The sequence below is a fragment of the Pangasianodon hypophthalmus genome, chromosome 6 (genome assembly GCF_027358585.1).
Source record: "Pangasianodon hypophthalmus isolate fPanHyp1 chromosome 6, fPanHyp1.pri, whole genome shotgun sequence".
NCBI lineage: Eukaryota > Metazoa > Chordata > Actinopteri > Siluriformes > Pangasiidae > Pangasianodon > Pangasianodon hypophthalmus.
The window spans coordinates 10225474-10238441 of NC_069715.1; the positions used below are offsets into that span (position 1 = coordinate 10225474).

Below are 12968 nucleotides of genomic sequence, written 5' to 3' on the forward strand. Positions count from 1 at the left end.
TATTAATATGTGTTGTGTTAAATGTTTGTGTAGATACACTATATGGTCAAAATCATGTGGACAGCTGATCTTCAGACCCATATGAGTACCTTCCCCAAACTGTTGCCACAAAATTAGAAGCACACAATTGTATAGAATGTCTTTTTATACTATAGCATTACAATTTTCCTTCACTGGAAGTAAGAGGCCCAAACCTGTTCCAGCATGACAATGCCCCTGTACACAAAGTGAGGTCCATGAAGACATGGTTTGCCAAAGTTGGAGTGGAAGAACTCGAGTGACCTGCACAGAGCCCTGACCTCAACCCCACTGAACACCTTTGGGATGAACTGGAACAGCGACTGTGCCAGGACTCCTCACTCAACATCAGTGCCTGACCTCACTTATGCTCTTGAATGCATGAATACAAATCCCCACAGCCACACTCCAAATTCTAGTAGAAAGCCTTCCCAGAAGAATTGAGGTTATTATAACAGCAAAGGGTGACTAAATCTGGAATGGGATATTCAACAAGCATATATGGGTGTGACGATCAGGTGTCCACATACTTTTGGTATTTTACCAGGAGTGTCTTTATCAACCAGCAGGCACCTCTGGTTATAGTTATAGTATATTCTTCTATGTACATTGCATTTGAGTGAATCTGTATATCCATTTCCACAGGCTTATTTTCCTCTATTTACTCTGTATTGACCGTAACTGAGAGAGAGAACCGAGTTCTCAGAAGTCCAATCCATTTAGTCGAAGGCAGCACATTGTTCACTCTCTCTCCCCTCTTCCCACTCAGTTCATCAGCACAGATAGGTCGTTCATTTCAAGCTGCACTATTTACCTTGCAGTGGAACATTTCATTACTTAAAGATTTAATTGATCTGAGTCTATCATTACCATATCATGCTGTAATTGCTTTGTAATTTTAATAAGACCATTCTAAATGCACTGATTACCAACAGTGCGAGCAACATTTCATTACATGCTGATCTGTGAGAATTCTCTTTTCACTATCTGAAAAAATCATTACCCTTGATAATATCTTGCAGAATGAGTCGCATTACAATCTCATTCCCAGGTTTGCCTCAGGTGGTACCTTAGAGTCAGGGAGATTGGCTGCATCTTGCACAGAATCAAGCTGAAGTCTCAGTAATGTGAAGCATGTGAAGGGCTCTGTTTATGACCCTCATGGCATAGTGTCAGAGATGATGACTTAGAAAGCTGGAATACACACACACATACAGAGTGAGTGAGACAGGAAGGAAGACAAATGTTTTCAGTTACGCCTGTGCACAATATTATCTGTTCAGGAGAAAAGAGACAATTAAAAGTCATTACTTTAAAGGAGAAATTGATTTTTTCTTCTTTGCTTTGCTTAGGAGAAGAGACTGAGTGAATCCTGAAGACGGAGAAAGAATAGAAGCTCAATCCTTGGCTGGAAGCCCATTAACGTGAACAGAAGGTAAATCAGAATTGTAGTGGGTGGGAAGCACAATTTTCTCATCACTAATGGACAGATAAATGAAACTTTAGTCTTGTTTAGACTTTTTTAAAAGCAGAATCAGGTTTGGCTTATTCTCTGCAGACTTGAAGTTGGGTTTTTCTGTTCCCTCCTCACTCACTTGCTCCATCCTGCTGTGCAGAGGAGTGAACTCGGGCAAACTGATGAGGTGAGCTGGAGATGGATGAATCTGCCCGCATTTGATGGCTTTCATTTTCTGCCACTGCAGCGAAACGTTCTGATCTTTCATCACTCTCTCATCTCTCCTTCTCCGCATGCCACTCCATTGCTCTCTCCATTTTCAAAGTCATCAGGAAAAAAAAAATGCTCAGCTGGAACTGTCGCACAACCTGTCTGGGGTCACATCAGTCTGTTAAGTTTGTTGGTTTTTGTGAGGGTGAATGCAGATGTTTCATTACCCTCTGTGCTGTTTTACGACACGTTGTTCCTTAATGGCGAGCGGCCAGGAGGTGGCCCTACTCCACACTTACGTATTCCCCTGCTGTTCTTTTGAAGTGTTGTTCAAGGTGATTGAGCGTCTTGAGCCTATTCTCCCTCTTGCTAGAAATGCATTCAGTTTTTATTACATAAATCCTTAAGCTGAGCGCTGTGAGACAGAAGATGCTGCATGTTAATTCTGCTGCTTTTGTCTGGTGGGTCTTGGCTCGCTGGAGGAAAGCATAAACGCTAAATAAATGATGCGCCTCAGGCCCACTGCATGATCTTTTGGGAGACTGTGTGTGCTGATATAAGTTGGAGGTTTCTAAAAGACAGTGCGAACTCGTCCCCTGGCCTCATTCAGCTACTGCTGCTCACAGCATGTTTTCTGCATTTCAAGGAGCTCAGTGATGTTCTTCCATTTCCTCCGATGCCTCTAATGTTGAAAGGCCAATGTGAGTGGGCTGAAGAGAGTTCAGCTGTCCGGGAATAAAATAAAATTATACAATCCACTCCAAAGTTATTGGCACCCTTTCAAGAAAATGAGCAACAAATAATATCCTCATGCAAATCCTTCCTGGCAAATGTTCAACTGCTTTATACTTTTGAAACTTTGAAATTATGGCCCGGATTAACTGATCTTAACAGTATTTTTAACTTATAACTTGCTTTTATAGATTTTATATCAATTGCGATACATTTGCAGGTCAAAATAAATCTCTTTTGTGTCGAACGCTTAGTTATTGTTTATTATTTAAAAATGCAAGTGTTTTAGTAACAATGTGTAAAATTTGAATAATTGTGGGGTGTAAAATTTGAATAATTTATTAATTAATACGTTTTTATTAAATGTTTTCATCGAAAGAACAAAAATTCTGCAAGAATTCCTGGTAATTCTGGTTAACTTCAAACTCACATGCATATGTGTGTAAATACCAATCACATGTAAATTCAGTAATTCACCGCCCAGCTGACTTACATTTTGTGACGATTACAAAACTCCATAAAAGGTAAAGCTCACAGAGAGAAACAACCAAATGAGGACTTTCCAGTGAAAGAGCACCTCGTAAGTGTGGTGCGTTCTAACTCTTCCACTAATGCAGCTCAACCATCGCATTTTTGTCCTAATTGAATGGCTAATGCTGTTTGTCTTAATTACGGGGTTACGGATTTACGAATAAATTCTTTTGTATCCATCATCATAATGAGGTCCATTATGTCTAATATTGTCTTATACAGGCTTTTATTTTTCCTTCCAATTGTTCTGGACACGACTGTAGTTTCACTGGGCGATTGTACTACAATGCCCACACAAATTCATGCTCGTTTGGACTCAGAAGCTAGTAATTAATTATAATACTGATCTAAATACCACTTTTATTCTTCTTTCCCTATAAAGGAGGGTTGTACAGTGAAGATTGACAATCCACTCAATATTATTTACTCCACAGAAAGCAAAGCAGCTGTCTTTGTGTGTTGTTCTGGACATGACCACTTGGTAGTAGAATGTAAAGGCAGTTGCTGAAGTAGCCCTTGATTGAATGTGGAAGGGTGGGGGTGGTGGATCAGTGACTGATGGAAGGAGAGGTGCTTTTTGGCAGGGGAGGGGGCATGTTAAGGAGAGAAAGGTTGATGGGAGCTGAAAAGGTCCAGTGGAGTGGAGTAGATATCCAGTCACTGCAAGCTGTCATTTTTCAGTCTGCCAAGAATGAGTGAAGTGGGCCCTTCTTTTCATCACTTCAGCCCATTTACCTTGTGTGAACTGCTACAGCTCATTGATCGATCTCTCTCTCTCTCTCTCTCTCTCTCTCTCTCTCTCTCTCTCTCTCTCTCTCTCTCTCTGAATAGTTGCTTGTGCTTATTGCTATCTTTGTGACATTGAAATGTGTGTTTTGGATGTGAAATGTGTGGGTTTTTTTGCCCTGCACTCCTGGCACTGAGCAGAAGCAAAAGGGATGCCAAGGCAGAAGTGACAGCACCATCTTATTTTAAGTCCCTGTTAAATGGCTTGAGAGCTGTGGTTTGATGGTAGATTTAGTATTTCCATTTGAAACAAGAAGACAAGGTAATGGCATGTTGAAGTGCTTGATTGATTTACACAATAGCCATTAGCATTCAAGATACACCTCTCCCTCACTGAATCTAAACAAACCTCAACTAGCTTAGCAAACTAGCTAAATATGGAGAATAGTGAAGAGGTTAATGAAAGCCTTTTTTTTTTAATGTGGAGGATTTCTCACCACCAGGATCATCAACTACAGGCATCTAATGCATCTGAATGGTTGATAAAATGATATATTTACTTACTGATGGAGTCCCAACAGTGTATAAAGACAGAATCATGTTCTCGGTCAGTCTGAGGTAGCAGGACATTCTGGCATTGAAAAACACACTCCTCCTGAAATTGCCTGTCACATAACCACCAAATTACTGAGGGATTTAGCCATAGCAACATCCGACGGGTTTTCCCAGACAAGAGGTGGTGGACTATTTATAACAGGGGTTTTCAATCTTATCTGCAAACTGCTGGTGTGGCTCAATTGAAACAAAAAGCTACAGCCTCACTGACCCCCTGCAGATAAGATTGAACATCCTTGATTCATAACACACTATTTATTAGTATTGGAGTATTGGAATATTGTGTGGGGTAGAGCTGTAATGCTAATGTCTACTGGTCTGCTACAATATTAATCCTCAATATGTTTATTATAGTTTTCATAAGAAACATATAGGTACCAGCGAGACCAGTTCTCTTGCCATAAAACTGTATTTTGCATTAGCATCAACAGAAAGACACTTGCTCATTGGTCAGCAATAAAAATGCTGTATTGGCTCAGCTAACATCCTCCACACAACAAATTTGAGCAAACAGCACAAATATTTCTTGATATGCAAAAAAGCTGTGAGTCAGTCGGACTGGATCATAATATATCCCATATATTGCGAGCGACAAAATCATGAGCACCAACCATTTTTAATAATTCTTTCCAGAATTGTAAAACCATTCGGGAGCTCAAAATTATCACACAGTATACACCCGCCCTAAAGCAAGTGCATTCTGATTCTAATCATTCCACCAGTGTTAGATGCAATGCAAATGCATGCTTGAAATGAGCAGTAATTGCAATGGGTCACTGAATAACAAGCTTGATAAAGACATTTATGATTGTGTATGGAAGAACTGGCATCCTTTATGATATAGCTCAACGGCTACATGCAGAGAGTCATAATTAACTCGAGTGAATAAAATTGCATAAATATCACACAGAGCTTGGGGGAGGAACATGAAATACCTGTAAGATGTGCTTAGTGAAGCTGTTTAAAAGTTATATGAGCTCTGTGATAAGGAGAGAACAATTATATTCTGTTGGAGTTTATCCAACACGTTTGGCTATGGTTTATGTGAATGAAAGATGCGGTGGTAGGTTCCTGTGTTTCATTGTGATTTCCTGAGGAAGTGATCCCCTGCGTCTCCTGGGGACTCTTATTCTTTCTTTTTCTCTTTCTCCCTGCTCTCATCTTCTTTCCCTCTCTCTCTCTCTCATCCACTTGCTCACATGAATCTGCCTAGACAAGTTTAGCTCAAACTGAAGATGCACAGAGACTGTGCAAACACTAGGGGTGTAACACAATGCCACTATCTGGATCTGGATTTGGATTTTGGTCATGGCCTAAGGATTTTTGATTTTAAATTCAATATTTAAAACTACCGTGCCCCCGGAAACACTGGAAAACACCTCATATCTGACCACTCACTCACGCCCGTGAGCTTCATATCTGACCACACACTCACTCCTGTGAGCTTCATATCTGACCACTCACTCACTCCTGTGAGCTTCATATCTGACCACACACTCACTCCTGTGAGCTTCATATCTGACCACACACTCACTCCTGTGAGCTTCATATCTGACCACACACTCACTCCTGTGAGCTTCATATCTGACCACACACTCACTCCTGTGAGCTTCATATCTGACCACACACTCACTCCTGTGAGCTTCATATCTGACCACACACTCACTCCTGTGAGCTTCATATCTGACCACTCACTCCCACTCACTCACTCCTGTGAGCTTCATATCTGACCACTCACTCACTCCTGTGAGCTTCATATCTGTCCACTCACTCACTCCTGTGAGCTTCATATCTGTCCACTCACTCACTCCTGTGAGCTTCACGTCTGACCACTCACTCACTCCTGTGAGCTTCATATCTGACCACTCACCCACTCCTGTGAGCTTCATATCTGACCACACACTCACAGCCATAAGCTTTGTATCTGACCACTCACTCACTCCTGTGAGCTTCATATCTGACCACACACTCACTGCTGTGAGCTTCATATCTGACCACTCACTCACTGCTGTGAGCTTCATATCTGACCACACACTCACTCCTGTGAGCTTCATATCTGACCACACACTCACTCCTGTGAGCTTCATATCTGACCACTCACTCACTCCTGTGAGCTTCATATCTGACCACACACTCACAGCCATAAGCTTTGTATCTGACCACTCACTTACTCCTGTGAGCTTCATATCTGACCACTCACTCACTCCTGTGAGCTTCATATCTGACCACACACTCACTCCTGTGAGCTTCATATCTGACCACTCACTCACTCCTGTGAGCTTCATATCTGACCACTCACTCACTCCTGTGAGCTTCACGTCTGACCACTCACTCACTCCTGTGAGCTTCACGTCTGTCCACTCACTCACTCCTGTGAGCTTCACGTCTGACCACTCACTCAACGTGAAAGTAAAAACCTGCTTAGATTGCTCAGATCTGATACACACCTCTAGTCTCAACCAGTTAGGTTTTGCCACTTTCATAGTCTCCTGTTAATGTTTTTTTTTTTAAATAAGCTAATTTCATTTTAAGAGTTTCCATGTTACGAGAAGTTATGTTGTATATCATAAGATCACCATGATGCCCACAGGTGTTTACATGCAAGAAATTTTCATCAGTCCAAATGAATTCATGTGTTCATGTGCCTAAACTTGGCAGCCTCTTAAAAATCTTTTCACATGCATGTTACATGTACATCCAATTTATATGCTTGCGCAGATTTAGTGTCAATGTTATCATAAGAAGTGAGTCGGTATGCAACAATAGCTCAAGTCATGAGTGAGACAGTCTGAAATGTTGCTTGTTCTGAAAACAGAGTTTTCTAATAATTTAAAGGACATGCTCTCTGCATAATCAAGTATTGAAATCAGTTTGCATTCAGTTTGAATTCTCTAATCAGCATTACCTGCTCCTCTGCTGCTTTGAATACAATAACTCTGATTACAGGTGTCTTATTCCTGCATATAATTAAAAAAGCACATTCAAAAACAGCAGCATGTAGCCTCAGCTTATAGGCTACACATTCCTTCTAATAAATTCCAGCAGGGATTGCATAACTCAGTAACTCACAGGCACAAGTATCTTGTCAGTTCAAGTAATGTCACTTGATGATGTCAAAAATAAAAGCTATTAAATACTGATTATTTTAGCCATTTGTTTGCTAGTACAGTACCATTTGTGAAGTGTGTGCATGTGTGTATGTGTGAGAGAGATTTATGAGAGAATTATGACCCCTATTTTGGCCTGAGATTTGTATATTAATCCATATCTTGACAGCGCCCTTTGTATAATTACACAACTGACTTTGTTTATTGGTGACAATAACGGATCACACATTTATAAATGGTATCCGTATGTGGAAAAGGAAGTCGCTCGGTTGTTTCACAGACAGCATTATTCAGTCAGTGTAAAATGAAGTGTGACATATGTGAGCAAATTAATTGCGAGGCACCAATGCTTCAACATCTGAGGAAAACACATTGTACCATCTACTTCTGCATGACCGGGTAATATTTGATAGATATGATGTAGAAGATATTTTAGATGATATGTGGCATTAAACAGAGTGTCCCTGCACCACACCATCACTGCAATGTTACTGTATCTATCTATCTATCTATCTATCTGCAATTAATTCTATTATCATTTGTATAGACAATGTAGACAATGTAGACCCATGTACAGTGCTCTTGATGAACTTTTTTTTTTTTTAAACAAATATACATTTCCAACGATTTTCTATTGTGGATGATTTTTTTTTTTTCAAAAATCTCCCAGTGAACACCCATAATTAATATATCAAGTCTATTATAGATTTATAAATCTCAGCAGCAGTTGCTGAATGATGTGAACAGAAAGGCAAAGCATATTAATCAATTATTGCTAGGCCTTTATACATCATCACACATCTAACTTATGAAGGAGAGCAAAAAATATCTGCACTCCAAATGTCTTATTAAACAGAGGGCCAGAAGAAGCATTCATGTGCTGTTTTATTCTGTTTCACAATATAAGTAGGATGGGTATCTGACACTCTATCCAACATGGTCATTATGCTTGAGTCTTTTAAAGTGTGTAATATGATCTGTGCTGCCTCACAGAACAAAAAAAAAAAAACTAAACAAAAAAAAAAAACCTAAAAATTATTCGTCAGCATGAACACATGTAGAATGTAGATTCTAAATGTTAGTTGTTTTTGCTTAAAGATTTAGCAGTTATTTTTACATTTATTTGATTATTAAATGGGTATTCTATGTTGGAATATGAATTTATTTTGTCAGTCAAATTATTAGGCTGAATGTAGACATAGCTGGAGAGTGTATGATTTATGAGATTTATGACATTGTTCATATTTATAGCATGTAAAGACACCCTCTTATTTGTAGCAAAGCACAGTAGTCTTTTATTGTAGCAGATAAACATCAGTCTTCATATCAGTAGCCTAGTTTCAGAATTGTTACTGAAAAGATGTGTTTTTCTAAGATGTGTTTTTCAAAAACAGCTTCCTTTCAGACACTGCTGCATTTGTACAAACCATACTGAGCAGGTACGTTTATCTATTTTGGAGCTCTCGAGTTTCCATATCTATATACGGATCCTACACAGTAGCTCTTGCTTGGTTGATTGATGTTGTCCAACCTGCCCCAGTGTGTATATAGTTTCATAGTTTTCTGTGTTTAATACCAAGTTTTACAATGCATTTTAATTCTAATTTTTAGCTTGGTATACTACACTTACATTTTTTTTTCATTTGGCACACTATCTTAGAAATTGTACAGCTGAAAAGAAATACAAGAATGACCTAGAAAAACAATATGCATGCATAACTTTAATGATGCAAAATTAATGCAGGTATGTATAAGAGCTGGAGTGGTCTTGTTGGTAAAAAAAAAAAAAGACAATTTAAACTTTATAAACAATATATTCAAGAAGATCAGAAATAACACAAGGCACTAAAGTGTACTAAAAAAAACATAATCTGTTTTAATAACAGGGTCTGTGAAAGATTACATCTTTGAAATGAGCATGTTTGTGTTAAGGAATATGCAGGTTGGGGCAATAAAAGGAGACAAAGCAGACAGATTAATTGTACCAACTGGATTGTGATTTTCTAAACCTGAAATTCTCTTCAGGACCAATAATTGTGTGCGCAAGTGAATAAGACCATGTGTTAAATTTGTGATCAATTTCAGCGAGATGGAGAGAAAAGTATATCAGTCACAAGGTTTTTAAAAATCAGGAGGTTTATCGATTTCTCAAAATGATCAACAAGATGATGTAATATAACCGTGGCAAAGTTGTTTTCATATTAGATATTCTCTGCATGTTCACATCTTCAGTGAGAAAAGCATTTAAATAGAGACTGTAAAAAGGTTTCTTTCACAATCAGAAGTCTAACAGAAGTCTACAGTCTTTTATTTTGCATTAATATTGTATTTTGTACAGTTTTTCGATGCATCATCTCACAGCCTTTAAATTGTGCTATACTGGATGCTCAATTATGTAGATGTGGCAAAATTTAGTTTCACTCCTCCGGGAGTCTGTTTCGAGATCAGAACTTGCTGAGATTGTCAATAACATATTTACTAATTTACATATTGCTTTCTTTCCCTACTTTTCATGTCACTTTCTCTCTGTAATTTTCCGTAAATCACCTGCAACTTTTTGTGTGCACAATTTATCCCCTTTCAGACATTAGAAATTAGCTTATAATAAATTAGCTTATTATAAATTAGTAAACCGTTGTCAAAAATATACTGGATATTGTGTGAAAAGGTCTTTAGAGCTTTACAAAGGAATGAAGACATTGGGAAACTCTTTTCACCAATAAGGAGCCAGGACACTGAAGAAGTGAGATCTCACCTCTGACCATGCAGAACTTTAGAGAGAAAGCCATTTCAGCCTTCATGAATTTGAAGAATCGAGTTGCCGTGCAGATGTGTAGTTCTGAATGAGGTACAAAGATAATGTGGTGCTGAGCTCTTCAAAGCCTGATATGTGAAGGAAAGCATTTTGAATTTGTTTTTTGCTGCAGTAGGGAGCTAGTCGAGTGACCTCAGTAGGGGAGTAGCATTAAAAAGCTTCAGGAGGTTGTGAACCAGATGAGCAGCAGCATTCTGAATGCTCTGTAGAAGATATTAGCATTTAAAGGTAGATCTGCAAATAGAGACAGAAAACGATTAGAGCTTGGATGAGAACGATTAGAGCTTGGATGAGAACGATTAGAGCTTGGATGTTGTGAAGAACAAGAATCTGGTTGTTGGTAACACAATTGTGTAGGATGTCTTTGTATGCTGTAGCATTACAATTCACCTTCACTGGAACTAAGAGGCCCATATACGTTCCAGCATGACAATGTCCCTATGAACAAAGCGAGATCCATAAAGACATAATTTTCCAAGGTTGACGTGGAAGAACTCGAGTATGAACAGAACCCTGACCGCAACCCCACTGAACACCTTTGTGATGAATCGGAATGCTGACTGCACCCCAGGCCTCCTCACCCATCAGTGCCTGACCTCAGTAATGCTTTTGTGGCTGAATGGGCACAAATCCCCACAACCCTGCATCAAAATCTAGTGGAAAGAGTGAAGGTTATTATAACAGCAAAGGGAGGACTAAATCTGGAATTGGATGTTCAAAAAGCACACATGGGTGTGATGGACAGGTGTACACAAACTTTTGGCCATATAGTGTAGGTTAGTACTGTTTTGTCGAGATTGATTTCAGAAGATGCATCTTCATCCAGGAAGAGATGTCAGAAGCAGTCAGTAACTTTCTGGCACTTGAGATGCATAGAGGAAAAGATAAAGTAAAAGTAAAGTTGTACATCATCAGTGTAACAGTGGTAGGAGAAGTGTGATCTGATGACTGACCCCAGTGATGTATTATGTAAGGAGAACAAGAGTGGACAAAGAACTCACCACTGGGGAACTCCCATAGTGGGACTGTGACGTGATGAAACTGAACCGTGTCAGCATGCGTGGTGATAAATCATAAGATTGAGCCTCTATACATGATGAGAACCAACATGACTGGTGATAAATTATTTATTCATTAATTAATTTATGACTATAATATTAATGTTTGCATCCTTCTTTTAGAGATTTCAGTCCACCGTCAGTGTAGTGCACTTGATAGACGGCGCTCCTTTATGTCTTAAAAAGACACCTGGTCAGAGCAGAGAGAATTTCACTGAGACACAGCAGGTCAGGCTTGTGTGATATTAAGTGTTCCCTGTAACCGTTTTACAAAATTGCAATGAACAATTTAATAGTCCAGACCCATTAGCCTAAAAAAGACAGGAAAAATGAGCCTTTCCACCATTTCAGGCTTAAGGAGAGTAGGGGAGAGTGTAATAATATTACCAGCAGTGCAGTCGATAACTGCTTGTCGGCAGTTGCAATCCCGAAAACTCAATTTGATGATGGGGTTTTAGGTGATTCTGCAGTAATGAGCAGTAAACAGTAAAAAACAAACCAGTACATTTTCAATAAAATGTTTTTACAAATTCATTGTCTACACTGCCAACATTTTCAATGTTAAAGAAGAGCAACAGATATGACACTTTGTTGTAGGACTATTTAATTTTTTTTTTTAATGTCAAAATCTTCCTTTTGTCCAAAAACTGAAAGATCATATTTCTGACCATTTACAGCCAAATTTTTTTTTGGTGTTATCCCCAATAATTATATTTAACTGGTGTTAAATATATCCTTAACTAATATTAGCTATGTCCAGCATACACTTAGACAGATTTAATTTCACATTAATGAACTCAAAGCATTCTTCATTTACTGTGACAGAAATCGAGGGCCCCCCATGAATTGACAAGAGCGTGCAAAATTGGGGGAAACGGTCAGGGCTTCCAGGCAGTGCTACAGGCAGTTGATATTGGAGAGATCAAAACACCTGCACAAATGATTCCAGATTAATATGTCAGTGGGCTGATCTTCCATTTTAATGAAGAGAAAAAAACTTCTATTTTTGCCTGTTTTGAGTGGTAACCCATACTAGTGTACTCATATGTTAAAATGCATAGCTCCTATGTGAAATGCATAAAGGTTGGCAGGTCTGGTAATATAATCGGAGTAAACATCACTGGATATTGTGGCAGAGCAATATCACGTAGGGTTGATAAAATCATTGTATTGCTTTTTAGTCTAATTGAAAACCAAAAAAAAAGTGAAGCGATTCATTGTCAGCTCAAAGATTCAAACTCCTAGTATCTTGTAGAGACCATTAACTTGTTGTATTGGACAAATCTAAATCAGATGTAAAAGTCCAATGCTGAAGCAGTTCCGAATGTGTGCGAGTCTGTGAATCACTCTGGAAGCAGTCCACTGCCAAGGCAGCTCAACATGTTTCCACTTATTTCATCCTGGATCTAGTTAATAGCCACTGATCGATTAGGGCAATACAGAAAGCGACACTGTTTTTCTTTAATCTTTCAGATTAATTAATTAAGAGGTCCAGTAGCTCCTTCCTCTCACTTACATGTTCACTGTATTTATGCAGTACCTTTTTTTCAGCCAGCCAATCAGGAACCCAGGAACCCTTTACACTTCCCCTCCCCCTTTCCCACCAACTTCATCAGTTGTAATATGTGATCAAAGCCTCAGTGCATAGACACGAAAGGATAACTAGCCATCGCTCACAAGCTTGGTCAGCCATGTCGAGC

At 39.0% G+C, this 12968-nt stretch overlaps 1 protein-coding gene across 6 annotated transcripts in view; it reads left to right on the top strand.

Annotated features, from left to right (window-relative positions):
• Positions 1-12968, top strand: part of tspan9a (tetraspanin 9a) — a 200005-nt gene that overhangs the window by 77971 nt on the left and 109066 nt on the right. For 4 of the 6 annotated variants that reach the window (XM_053235159.1, XM_053235157.1, XM_053235158.1 and 1 more), the window contains one exon: positions 1371-1453. The exons of the other annotated variants lie outside the window; for them this stretch is intronic. The gene's annotated coding sequence lies outside the window, so the exon portion shown is untranslated. The remainder of the gene's footprint in view (positions 1-1370; positions 1454-12968) is intronic. 6 annotated transcript variants of the gene reach the window in all.